Here is a 15,057-nt window from a genome sequence, read left to right as displayed (position 1 = left end):
CTGTTTAAATTTATCTCTGAGATGTGAACAATTTGAGCTGTTTACGTTCAACTTAATCAGTTGTGTTCGAATTATAATGTTTTAGTAGAAGTACATTATAAGTTTGTAATGTCATGTTTAAATTTTAAACTTTTATATTATAAATGCATCATATGATTGTAATGATATATGTCTAAGTTATAAGTTTGAAATTATATGTTTATATTGTAAGTTTGAATTGAATGCTATAAATGTTTCAAATAGCTTATGACGGTTTACTTTATGCCAGTTAAGGCATAATATCAAATATATTCATTGTATTAGTTAATTAAGAATTACTATATAAACTAATAATAATAACAGTATTGAAACAATACTGTGCATGTTAACATGGGTCTGGTAATAATTTGAATACAATTCTACTTGATATCTGATAAGGCAACTTGGCAACACACACGTCAAAATACTGTAATTTTTCATGTTCCACTATCAAGTGTAGTTGGTTAAATTAAATATTAGATAATATTGAAATATCAAATTTTTCATCATTTTAAAAAACCTAATTACACTGTTTCACCGCATAGCGGATTTTCAAATTTTAAAATCAAGTTTTTCAATGAGACAGTGTAATTGTGTTTATAAAAACAACAAAATTTTAATTTTCAATTACCTTCTTGGATGAATTACTATTTTAATATTTTTCTAACTCAATAATTAGTCTTTTAAATATTTAATATAGAGTCAAAATTTATGTTTACCTGTCAAGTGAAGTTGGTTCTGTTGAAAGTTTCGGCAACCATTTGGGATCCATCTCAATGCTGCTGCTTCGTTACCTGTTTGTAAGATATATATTTATTGAAGTATTGAGTTTTTAACCAATAACAATAAAGTAGTGTGAAATATAAGTGCGAGTTAAGGAGAAATTTCAAATTTTACTTCTTTACCCGTGGAGATTAAATTAAATAAAAAGTTCAAAACTTTTAAGGCAACATAAAAGTAATGAAGTAAATTTAACTTAAGTATTAAAATTATAAACAATATTTATGTTTTGTTTACGTTTAATAACATTTACAATAAACTTATTTACCAAAATAAAATTATCTTTATTTAGTATTACATATTTCAAATCTGATATATATACTTAGATGAACTTAAATCTAAGTCATTAATTTAATTTTTTTTTTAATTTGAAAAACTGTCATTTAAATTTGTTGTAAAAACTAATCGATGAACTTAATATGTTATAGAATAAAAAGGTATAAGTTATTGTTAGAATGCTTATACTTGTAATTTGTCAAATTTATAATGATTTATGTTTAGTAAAAGTATAATTTTGTAGATTTTTTCGACACATTTTGTATCCAAGTAAGCATACACAGAAAAGCTAATAATTTACAGCAGATAGTTAAAACGTAATTAACATCATTAAAAAAAAAACCTAAAAGTGCGTCGTCGGCAGGATTCGAACCTGCGCGGGCAGAGCCCAATTGATTTCTAGTCAATCGCCTTAACCACTCGGCCACAACGACTTGTAGCAAGCTCGATATTACGCATATATAAACACTTATATGAGCTTACTAGCCTTAAAAACATTATATTTGCTGATTTCAGCATATTTTTGCAACATTGCTCAAATTTATTGCTTGCAGCAAAAAGCAAATAGTGTATTAAATTAATTTAGTGTATTTTACTATTAACAAAATATTATTTAAACTACTAGCTTCTATATGATTAAAAATTATTTTTATATTTCATAAAAATACATATGAGAAAACTCTACATTGAAAAACTAAAATACTTTACTTTTTACCTAAAGTTTTTACACATAAATAAAGGTTTGATTTTTTAAATTGAACTTTTCCAAACAAAGCATAGTTTTTCATGTTAAGTATTAACGATTAAACATATCACAAACAAAAAAAATTGAACAAAATTCAATAACAAGGCCAATAAAACAATATCTAACAACTTAATAAACTATAACAAATCATACAAATCAAATGAGTACTACTTTTACATACAATTATATCTGGCTGTTAATACAATAAATCGCAACAATATTTTCATTGTTACACGAAATTTTTCTCAAAATAAACGTAAGGTAAAAAGCAGAGAAGTTACTTTACTCAGACAAATAACAATCTTAGTGTTTAATAATTTATGCTAAAATTTATTAAAATTTGAATAACTTTTTTTTGCTCATTTAACATCATACTTTTAGAAAAAGTCTTTAAATTAGTTGATGTTTTTACATAAATGCAAAATTTCAGATGTTAATTTGACAGATTGTAGTGGTAACGACATCAAAAAAATCAATTATCAGTTGTATTGAAAAGCTAATTTCTGATTCTTGAAAACAGTTTATTAGCAAAAGTGCGTCGACCGATAGTCGAAACCGGAACTAGTGCTTGGAAGGCACCAATGCTAACCATTACACCATCGACGCTTGTGGTAGAAAACAATGAGTTGAGTTTATAAAGTTATTATAAAAACAAGCCATGCGTTTAAGGGTTAGTATTATTTTAAAGATAAAATTACCGAAAATATACCAAGTAGTATTCTATAAATAATCTATGATCTGCAACTAAATGTGATTAATTAATTTGTAGGACATTTAAACTTTATTCTTCTGAATGGAAAGTGTTTATTTATTTGTTATGTTTGTAACTAGCAAGAGTTAAGAGACATCCTTGAACATTTAGCTGTTTACATTTTGTTTTTGGATTTTTCAGCTCATCAAAACAGTAAACAACTCTTTAAAAATATCCAAAATAAACAGACAAAATTACTGTTAGTTAATACTTTTTTTTTCTTATAATTTATTGACCATTCTTACAAAGTGCAAACTTATGTAAATAGTTGTTTTACGTCTAGTTGTTTTATTTTATTTAGAATGTTACTTAGCTTCTGCTATATATATATAACTAAAAAAACGTATTTTAAATAAATTTTATGTTTACTAACAGAATTATTTACGACCAGGATATATAATTAAGCATTTTTACTAAACGTCGTAAAATATTGTTCTTGACTTTGAAATCTGTACTTAAGTTGATGCATGATTAACATCATACTTTACGAAACTTCCTATCGGTTAAGTTCTTTTAATAGAATTAAACTTTAAGTAGTTTATTTGCAGCTATCATTTTTTGTTATTTATATAATTAAAATATCGATTTGCTTTTTAATAATGTAATATATTAAATAACTTACTAGATTTAGTGGCAGTTAATGTAAATTTTTCAATTATCTAAATAAGAAGCATAATTATCTTAATTTAAGCATTCTTAAAAATCAATCATTCCTTTAACGCATGGCTTGTTTTCATAAAACCATTATAAACTCAACTCATTGTCCTCCAACACAAGCGTCGAATTTTTTGTTTTTGGTTTTCACTTATAAATATCATTTTAGAATAGGACATTCGAAATTGTTTTAAGCAGTCTAGTCTTAAGAAAGCAAAAAAGAAACCTATTTATTTTAGTTTACAAAGGATTTTCGTACTATAAATTATAAAAAAAAATGTGTTAAATTGAAGTTTTTAATAATAAAAAAGTTAGCAGAAGTTTGACCAATTAAATGTCAATGAGCTTTTACTTTGTGAAAAATAAAAAGAATATTTTGTTTGTATAACACAAATTGAAAAAAAAAGGTTTAGAAAATTTACCAAAACTATGATTTTAAATATTTGAACAAACTAATCTAATTATAGTTTATTAAAATAATGTAAATAGCTATCAACAAAAAAACCTTTAATAGATGAAAAACAAAAAATAAAGAGTAACCACGCCCAACGTGGGGCTCGAACCCACGACCGTTGGATTAAGAGTCCAACGCTCTACCGACTGAGCTAGCCGGGCGCTTGTTGAAATTGATGAATGTGTAGTATTTATAACTACACGTATGTACTTAAGTACGTCACAATTATCATCAGTCGCTTATCTTTCTAAAGTAAGTATGTACTTTAAGTGATATCTTTAAAGTGTTTAGTTCAAAGTCGTAGTAAATTTTTTTGTGCAGTTATTACAGTTTTAATCGAGAATGAACAGAATAATATTTTAAACGAATTCACACGTAGTAACTTTAACAATTTGCTGTAAAACGTAATTAAAAGAGTCTAAAAAAATAAAAATAATAATTAAACACAAAATATTTAACATGAAAATTATCCACTTTAGTTTAGCAATTTTTAAAAACTTTGATCTTATAAACGTTAAAACAACTAACATAATCAGTTGAAAGCATTAGTTTTAAATTTAATAAAATTACATGTTTTTCTCATATAATAAATTATCATTTTGTGGTAAACAGTTTATATTCCACAGTCATGTAAAATTGTAATAGTTAATCTAAAGATATTGTACTGTTTTGGAAACTATTCAAAAAAAATCAAAGCTAGTAGAGATAAGTTTTAAACATAAGAAATATGGTTCAACTGAAAAAAAGTAAAATAGTAGTAGTATTTTGCTTATAATCTGACATAAAATGAATGTTTATAAAGAGGGTTTTTAATAAAGTGTTTTAGAAGCTATAAATTTAGAAATTTTAGATGAGCTAAAATAGTATTAATTTAAAGTTTACCACGCTAGAATGACTACTAAACTTTCAAATCACTTTATTTTAAATATTTAAAAAACATTAAGTAGCTATTTTCAAGATTGAAATTCTGTTTAAACCTCCGCCTAAAACTTAGCGTTTTGGTGGAATTAAAAAAAGAAATTTAAAAATTTACAACTTATTTTTATTATAAAAACTTAAAAAAAAGTTAAACTAACATTCTTAAAAGCAAATTTCTTCAGCTTTTGTAGACCCACATCGCACTGAAATAAAAACAGGGAAGTATCTATTTGAGCTTTTTATGTATATTTTGAGGATTTTCGCATGTATCGCAATATTAATACTTCAATTTAGCATGAGATTATATAAAAACAACTTTTCAAGCTAAACAAAAACAAAACATCCATTTGTTTAATATATTATTAAGGTATAATCTTCTTTGCAAAACCTATCAAATATCTCAACTTGTTTTATTTTACTAAAGTTGTAAATTCGTCGTTATTTCAGTTTAAAGTTTTTATAATTAAAGTAAGTTGTGCGATCAAACTTCTCAAGAAAGTAACTATTCGAAGTGTTTTAGTGAAATTTTTTTATTCTATTTCTATTACAACAATAAGTTTTAAAGCTTTTTTACAAATATTTAGCTCCTATAGTTATATTTGAACTATACCAACTTATTTTTTATTACTATTAATCAAAACAAGTTGAGAAACTTTCTGCTTTTTAATGAAAATCAACTTCATGTATAACGTTTACTAATACTTAGCTGTAGTAACCGGTTTTAAAACATTTACTCTAAAATTACCTAAATATAAAATGTATTTAACACATGGAAACTAAGTAAACTATTAAAACAAAAACTTACGAAAAAATGCTTTGTCACTGAAAACTTCTATTGATATTGACTTTTTCTTTGAAATGTATATATTTATATTTATGATTCGTACAGACGAAAACTGCCCTGTGGAAAGAAGTCTGTCTTATCTAATCTATTTATTGTAGTTTAGAAATAGGTAAAAGTTCTAGAAACAATTTTATTAGTAAGCTATAATAATTTTATAACAGAATAGTTTTTACTTCATAATATTTATTAGGGTATTTAGAAATTATACCGCTAAACGTTTTATCGAACTACTTAGTTCTATCTGAAAAAGCTTTGTTTTTTAATAATCCGTTTACTACAGTGAAACTAGTAATTTTTAAAGCTAATAATAAATAATTTGCTTTTTTATAGTGTCCAATTCGAATTGGTTTCTCTACTATTTTTTTTACGTAATTGTAAAATTAAGATTTTTGTCTTAAGTAGAAAATATAGGTAGAAGTTAAGCAATAAATAAAACTATTTGTAATATTTAATAAGTAAAAAATGCATCTCCGCCGGAACTTTGGGATCAGAGGTCCAGCAGGCTATCCATTGCGCTACGGAGACAACTGATTGCAATGTGAATATTGAGTCTATAAACGTAAAATGTAAGTCCAAGTCTAATTCTGAACTATTTGTTTATAATTAGCACATTTAACTACTTTTGTTTATAGATGGCACTTAGCCAATTCACTAACCAAAATAAATACTTTACACGACACTAAAAATATTAATTCAAAGTATAATCTCAACAAATTATTAAATGATATAAATTGTACAAAATAGTTTTAAAATACTACAACATACTACCATTAAAACAAAATTTTATAAATCTGTCAGACTTTGATCCCGTTACTACTTAAGCAGCCAATCATTACTAACAAATAATTAATTTGACAAGTTAAAAGCTTTGTTGTAAATTAATTAAATAAAACTTGCTTATATACTACTTAAATTTAAAAACAATAGGGAAATAGCATTGTCCGGGAATCTAACCAGGGCCTCCCGCATGTCAGGCAAGAATTCTACCACTGTACAAACATTGCTGGTACATAAAAACAGTATGTAGCGTTTATAAACTTATTTATTGCCTCTACTTTTTGGTAAGCACTTTATGATAACGTTTATTTATAATGACAACCTTTTCAATTTTGTTTTTACAAGTTAAAAAAAAAATGTTAAGCTCTTTTGTTTAATAGGATTGTTAACTTGTTTATTTATAAAACTACAAAATTTAATAAGTTAAGTCTTAAGAAATACTTTGAAAATTTAAAAAACTAATGTATCTAGTCTAGCACCAAGCATATCATATATATTATTTTTGGCTAATACTAATAGAAATATTAAAAAATCTTACATACCTCGTCTAACAATTTGAATATTAAAAAAATAATTTTTAATATAAAAAATACACTAAGCTTTCTGTTTTAATTATTATATTTAAACTTATTTAAATAACAGTTGACATCTTGTAAATTAGAACCATGGTAAGATTAAGTTTTAAATATAATAAGTCATATTCAGTTTTTAATAAATAGAAACTAAGTGAATAGACATTTTATAAAAGTTTAAACTTTTATAACAGATTAGCTGTTTGAAGTTTGCAGTCAACAAACTATAAATGAATATAAGTATTTATTTATTAGTTTTAATAATTTTACTTGTTTTTCCACAACTTATAAACGAAAGTGAGATTTGTGGTACTAATTAAACTTATGAAATGATTGTAGAAACTTGCCACTTTTTTAATGAACAAATAGTTTTAAAAATAAAATCTAAGATTAAACAAGTTATTTTTTTTTGTGTTTTTAACTTTATACAATTTTTATAAGGTCTTTAATCATATCTTTTGATAGCATATTGTTAGATCTAAATAATTTATAGTGTCTATATGTTCTATATTAAAAAGAAAAACAGTTGACGAAAACTTTAATAGCTTGTACATATAAATTAAAATTCTCTATATAAAAAAAAGATATAAACAAAATACATGACCCGGACGTGATTTGAACACGCAACCTTCTGATCTGGAGTCAGACGCGCTACCGTTGCGCCACCAGGCCACTTGAAGAATATACTCTTTAAGTGTTTATAAACACATGTATAAAATACTCGAGCATAACATGCACAATGTAAGTTAATGATGGCTGTTTTTAAATCTGCTATACTTAAACTAATTAACTCTAGTTTCACTTAATGCTAAACAAATATCAATGACTTGAATGCTTCGATTGTGAGGTTTGATGGCTGTAACAAATTCTGCTTAAAGTTAAAAGAGCCAAAATTTAAAACTACACTTAATTTGCAAGTATGAACTGTATGAAAATTTAAAACACCTAAATATATCTTTTAAAAATATAATAAAGTCATTAAAATTTAGCACTTGTATATATTAAAGTGCATAATTTTATAAATATTTACTAATCTTTATTTTAGTGAAAACATACATACTTGATAAGTTTAACTAAATACTTTAAGTTTTTAAATAGTTTGTCTTATGAAAGAGGTTGAAACTCTAAAGTCTTATAAAATTTTTAAGATGGAAGTTAAAAGAAAAGTTGTTTACAAAAAGTAAATATAAATTTTTACGTACATGAACATTATCTTTTCTAAACTAAATAATTTAGTGATTGAAACATTTTAGCTTAAGTAAATATTAAAATACTTCAATTCTGTAAATAATAAGTTTTTATTAAAATTAAACATAAATATTTTATTATTAGCTTTTAGATTAAGCTCTACATATAATAAATTTAATGCCTTTGTCAATATAACAGCCACTAGTTACTATTTAAAACAAATGTTATATCTTGAATGATTAAAAAGTTGATATAAGCAAATTTGGAATTCGTATTAATCTATATTTTTTACAAAACTTTAAAGATTCTTTATTTCAGTAAATATTTCATTAAGCATTATAAATAAAAACAATTAACCAAAAATGTTTATAAGGTTGGGCACAGTAAAAAAGAAAATTACGTCGAACTTTTAGTGTATATTTATTAGTGATATTAGATTAGCAGTGAAAATCACATTTTTTTTTTTAAATATCAAAATTATTATTTGATAATTAATACATATAAGTTATTATTATAGTTTTTCTAGTATAGTAATACTTGTTTACTTAATTGTTCTTTTTTTAAATACACCTCTACTGTTCATACAAATTTTATGTACAGTGCAGTAAACTTAAGTTTAAGCTATCTACTTTCTGCATTTAGATTAGATTTAAAACTTAGAAAACACTTTATTGAATAAAAATAAATGACTCAAAAATATAAACTAACATTTCCATGTTCAAAGTTTTCAGAGTTAGAGAATTGGAAAAAATTGTAGTTGTTTGAATAGCAACCTCTCTGTTAAAAAATATATTTAAATGAAAATTTTCTTAAAAATAACTAAAAATATAAATGTTGTACAAAAGTAAAGCTTATAGATAACATTTTGAGCATTTTATAGGCCCAGAAATAATAGTGAAACAATTTCACTATAATTCAATCTCATCCTACAAACTTTGATAATTTATTTTGAAAGTTACTCAGTTTTTAAAATTTCAACTAAAATAAACATAATTTTTTGGTCGTGACATATTTATTTAAATTTGTATTTACTATTTGTCTGGTCAGACTTTTTCAAATATAAACTTTATTTCAAAACTATTTTTAAAATTTGTTGTAAAAAAAAACAGGATTTCATTTTGTATTTAAGCCTTTATTTATAAGTTAGTGTAAATTTGTGTAAAAAAAATGATACATTTGCAAAACATTTTTCCACATGCCCTTAAGCAAAAGTTTTAGAACGAATTTTGTGTTATGGTGGATAAAATTTCTTTTAACTTTAAAGAAAATAATAATATTTTAATAACTAATATTTAATAAACTGGAGACTTAAGTTACTTTATTATAACTATGTTTTAAAAATGGAAAACAGACCTAGAGTTTTAGTTTGATAAGATTAATCTAGAATAATTTTTTGAGTAATTCTTATGTAGGACATAGCTGTCTAATTAAGTAAAATTTAAACTAAATTAGCATAGTATATGTATCAAACTAGTATATGACTTAAAAATAGTACATGATTTAAAACTTTTAAATTAAACATTGAACTTGTCATTATGATATAGTTCGAAAACTAAAGCAAACACGTTAGAAACTAAAAAAATGATAAATAAATTAAAAATCTTTATTTGTTTTAAATAGTAGTATATACTTTATTAAACTTATTTTAAATTTATGTCTTTAACTGTTTACTCAGAAAAACTTTAGTAGATTTTAAGTTAATTTAAAAGAAATTTGTGTCAAATGTTTACATTTGTATTACAAACCTTCATTAAGGCAACCAATCAATTATAATATAACTAAAAAAAAACCGGAAACATTTACTTAAATGTTCAAAAAACTGTTCAAAGTTCCTTTAAAGGGCATAGGGTGGTGAGTTGTGGTTAATCACATTTTTTTTGCATCTTAATTTTATTTCAAAGATATTAAATTAGCTAACAGCTGCTTTTTACTGTTTCTTATAATAAAAATATTTTATTAACATGTTTAGGCACACAGTCAAAGAGCTCAATAGGATTTTTATGAAGAGCCCAAATATAAAAGACAAAAAAAGCTTTAATAAAAATTTATCTCCTCCAACAGCGTTTAAGCAATTTTCTCACTTTTTTTGACAACAGTCTCAATTTAATAATGAACGATTCTACCAAAGAGATATCAGAAATGTTGAGTAAAAATATAATTGTTCTTATAAGATAAAACAAAAACAGATTTTTTTCTTCTTATAGTCATCAATCTTTAAATATTTAATGATTTTCTAAACTTGACAATAGGAAATTTTTTCATATTACAAGTCCAATTTCCTATACATTTGAGGAAAGTAGCTTTAAAATGAAGAAGATAAATTTTCGGGTTAATTTCTAAGTTTCAGTGAAAATTGACCATGAAAAACTTTTGGTCTATACGGTCTTATCAGAAACCTTTGAGAAAAATGACTATACCTTAAAAATTTAATAAAGTTTTTGAATTTTATAAACAATAATCTTATGGTTTATTTTTAAGTACTCATAGTAGCCAAAGATAATTTTTTAGGTCAATTGCTTCTAGCTCCCTATGGCCTTAATCTAGTAAAGATTTTTTTAAAGTTAGTAGCAGTAATTCCAATTATAATGAAATGAACAAAATCATTGAAAACTGATATGTATATATTTACTTTACTAGTACTGTACACAAAATGTTGAAAACAATAAGTACATTTAAAACTAAATGTTTAAGTTTTAGTAGTGTGAGATTAAGTTTTCTTAAAATGTACTTTTGTTGATTACACTTAATTCATTACGAATATTTTTTCTGTTTTGTTTCTATCTCATTAACATATAACAGTTAAAACTAAGTTAACTTTACTTATGACAATACTAACATTTCAAATAAGATTGTAAACATTTTCAACAAAATTACTGTTTTTGTCAATGATAAACATATAAGTATTTATACAAACTACCACATGTTAAAACATAGTAATAAATTAAAATTGTAGTTTTTAATTGATACAAGTTTAAGGTTTTAAAAACACTTTTATAAGCACAACTTTAATTTAAACATTTTTGTGAATGTACAAGTTAAGTATGTTCTTTTATACTTATTATTTTAAGTATTACAAAACCAACAGTACAAAAATAATAGTTTGAGTATCATAAACTTTAATAATAAATATTTCATGTGAGTATTTCTTATTTTGTTTTTGCTTACACTAATGTAACTATAAGTAACCCATAACTCAAAATACCATTTTAAATATCATTCAAAAGTTTATACTCTTGTGTTTTTGTGTACAATATGAAAACTGTATGCATATCTTAATATACTACTGTAGTTTATTCAACCTATTTGATATGCTTATAAAAAATAATGCTTTAATATTATTCAATATCTTACACAATGAATAAAAAAAATATAGTTTATAACACACATCTAAGCAGTTAGAGCTTTAACAGTTGATGATAACAGGCTAATATTAATGTAATTTATCAGCTATGCAAAGTTGTTTGATAATATCAAAATTTTAAAGAAAACTTTTTTTTTCAAACATAAAAAATTAAGTCTTTTAAAAATAACAGTTTTTTTTTCAAAATAAGTTTTACAAACATTTTATCAACTTTTAACTTAGTTGAAAAGTAATAATCAAAGATCTAAACTAGCTTCAAAAATAAACATTTTTACATTTATTGAAATAAGTTGTATGATTGTTTAGTCTGTCATTAAATAAATTGTATAACATATTTTATATCAAAATTTTAAGCACTTGCACTTATTAACTTTCTTTACATTATTAAAAATTATCATTCTTTATCACAAATGTAAATCATAAATGTAAATAAATGTGATCAAATTAGGTAGTTTATTTTTTTAATCAAACAACTAAATTAAAATATAATATCAAGTAGTTAATTTCAATAAAGCTAGTTTTTTAAATAACTAAATAACTGAATTCAACTTACCTTTATAATTTCCATTTCTAATAATTTTGAACTTAAAAACAATTTAGTACAGAAAACCTACAATAGTAGTTTACTTAAATCAAATTTAATATTTTTGCTTTTCAATTTCAGCTTATTGGCACAAGCTAAGTAAAAAGTGTTTCATTTTGTGAATTCAAAACTTACTTTAAAGTTTGAGTTATGTTATGCTTGGTAAAAATCTCTTGCTAAAAGTAAAAATATTTAATTCGAAATACTTGTTTTAACTTACTTGATTAGATCTTAAAAACAAATCAATACACATGTTGTAAAGTTTTTAAGTAAGTGACTAATTAGAGTTTTTTAGTCAAAAACATTGTTGGACATAAAATTGTTAGTAACACTTTTACAGCTAAAAATACTTACAAGTTTAATAGTTCATTTTTTTATTAACTTTAACCGCTCAGTTTCTTCATAAATTTAAGAAAAAAAAATTATCACATTTTAATTAATATTTATAAGACACTCTTAATTTAGCTTTACTAGTAAAATTTTATAGATAGTAGTTAAAGCATATTATTTTTGCATACTAGTAACAGGTCTTAATTTTCTAGAAAGGTATCAAATAAAGCGTTTATAACTTAATGTATTTTCAAAGAGCCATTATAATTGTCATACAATATCTTATTATACGTTATTTATTAGCTAGTCAATTAAATAGTTATCTCAGTTGGTTAGAGCGTTGTGCTAATATCGCGAATGTCGCGGGTACGACCCCTTTACTGGCCATATTTTTTGTAAATAATAAAATAGCTTAATTTTAACTATATGTTTTTGAGAATCTAAATACAGGTAGACACTAGACACTACTTCTAAATGGTTTGAGTATTTTTTTTGTTTTTAATGTATAATACATACATATATATATATATATATATCTATATATATATATATATATATATATATATATATATATATATATATATATATATATATATTAAATATATATCTATATTATATCAATATATATATACATATTAAATATATATATATATTATATTGTAGACTACATATATATATTATATTATAAATATATAGAAATAAGTTGATTAACTTAATAAATTAAACCTTTCACACAGAGCCCACCTTAAGGGCTTTTTTAACAAAAAGGTTTATTTCAAGATGTAAAACTTGAAGAACTAGGTTTCGTGCTTATGAACTCATCAACTTAAAAACAAGTTCAAAATAACGCACAAAACAAAACACACAGTTTTTTAACTTTACTTTTAACATTACAAATATTTGGTTAAAAAATTGATCTTCTACCTAACTAAACACCCAACTAAATTTCACAAAAACCACAGTTAAGCGGCCATAAAAATCTTTTAAAATTATTGTATTTTACAGTCGCTTGACTGTGGTATTGTGAAATTTAGTTGTTTGTTTAGTTAGATGAAATATTTTTGCACCGAATATTTTTAATGTACAATCTTCAATTCTTACATCATATTGTTTTTTGTTTTTTGTATAACTTTTGCATCTCTATTTACTAAAATGTTTTTTTATTTTAAATTCAAACTAGCTGAAGATTAAAAACAGTTTTTCTTGCTTTTATGAAACATATGTACTAGTATTTTAAAAATCGTAATTTTTATTAATAAATTATATAAATGTTCTTCAAGTTGGCTCTGTAGAAACAGGTTGACTTTAAACAATCACCTTATTTTATATATATATATATATATAGCTATAAATACTTTGGTTAAACACAATCTGGAAAGCACTGAAAGCTAAATAATTTGGTTGAAAAACATATGTATTATGTATGTAGTCTGCTTTTTTTTGTTGAAACTATAAATATAATTTGCTCTACTTTGTACATAAAGTATATAGTATTATAACTGAGTTTTAACAAAGCAAGCAATTAAACAAACACATATACTTTATAAGTAAACAGCAGAAGATTATAGCGTTGAGCTTTATGAAAATTATGTGCTGCTTGTTTTGAGTTTAACATTTTGTAATAAACTATTTAAGCCCTTTAAGTGGGCTCAGTGAAATTGACTTATTTTTTATTTTACTTTATTTGTAAATATATGATTTTAAAAAATAACTCAATAAATGTATTTATGTTTTTATATATATATATATATAAAACTACAGCGTATTATTTTCAAATTCAGCTAATTGTACATTAAACTGTAATATTACTACGTCACAATTATTATAAAATTTTCAAAATCTAAATTTCAGTTTACTATTATAATAAACTGTAACTTACTGAGGAGCACATGAAATTTTACATTTCATGTCTGAAACAGCTGTATAAATTATAGTTTTTATTTAATTAGCTAAATAAATAAATAAATAAATATATATATATATATATATTTATTTATTTATTTATTTAGCTAATTAAATAAAAACTATAATTTATACAGCTGTTTCAGACAGCTGTTTCAGACATATATATATATATATATATAGGTCTACGAACTTAAAATACAACTTTTGCCTAAGCCAACAATTTCAGCGCTCTAAACGCTTCCTTAGCCAGGTGCTCTATTCAATGAAAAGCAAATTTAGAAGTACAATAACAAAATTTTAAAAAGGTAAGTTTTACGTAACATCCATGCAGCATAAGTTTGCTTTTATGACAGCTACGTAGAGTGGTGAACTACTTTTACCATCCACGAACTTAACAAAACAAGTAAAAACGTGTACATTTTCATTAAAACATCGAAAAGAATAGGACAATTGTTTTGTTTCATGTAGCTTATTCCTATAATTCTCACAATTCGAATTAGAAATAAAAAATTAAACTGACTGTACAGGAGTAAACAAAACATTCTGACGTAATTTTGAATTATATTTTATTTAGATATTAAAAAGACTCCAAAATTTAAAGCTTCTTAAACTTTAAGAAAACTATTCTTATATGTATGCAAGACAATGAAAATTCACTACTCTTATTTAAGCAAACCTCTTATAAACATATAAACGTATAAACAATAAATATGTATAACGTATAAACAACAAATATGTTTTCGTTATATGAAACAATATTACTATTTTACGTTAATTTAAAAAATTTAAAGATAATATTCCAAATTCCTTCAAACCGAGCTTATTGAAGAAAGATTGAGTTAAACAAACATAGTTATATATAATTTGTTAGAATAAAATATTCGAAAAAAAAAAGTACACA

The 15,057-nt window shown here is 23.6% G+C and overlaps 3 non-coding genes across 3 annotated transcripts; all 3 read right to left on the bottom strand.

Moving 5' to 3' along the window:
* Positions 1-1,426: 1,426 nt before the first annotated feature.
* Trnas-aga (transfer RNA serine (anticodon AGA)) lies at positions 1,427-1,508 on the bottom strand. Its single transcript has one exon. It is a non-coding gene; the product is annotated as a tRNA-Ser (tRNA).
* Positions 1,509-3,766: 2,258 nt separating this feature from the next.
* Trnak-cuu (transfer RNA lysine (anticodon CUU)) lies at positions 3,767-3,839 on the bottom strand. Its single transcript has one exon. It is a non-coding gene; the product is annotated as a tRNA-Lys (tRNA).
* Positions 3,840-7,389: 3,550 nt separating this feature from the next.
* Positions 7,390-7,461, bottom strand: Trnaw-cca (transfer RNA tryptophan (anticodon CCA)). Its single transcript has one exon. It is a non-coding gene; the product is annotated as a tRNA-Trp (tRNA).
* Between the last annotated feature and the right edge of the window lie 7,596 nt (positions 7,462-15,057).

Source organism: Thalia democratica, chromosome 2 (assembly GCF_965202585.1).
Source record: "Thalia democratica chromosome 2, ktThaDemo2.hap1.1, whole genome shotgun sequence".
NCBI lineage: Eukaryota > Metazoa > Chordata > Thaliacea > Salpida > Salpidae > Thalia > Thalia democratica.
This window is presented reverse-complemented; position numbering and strand designations above follow the sequence as displayed.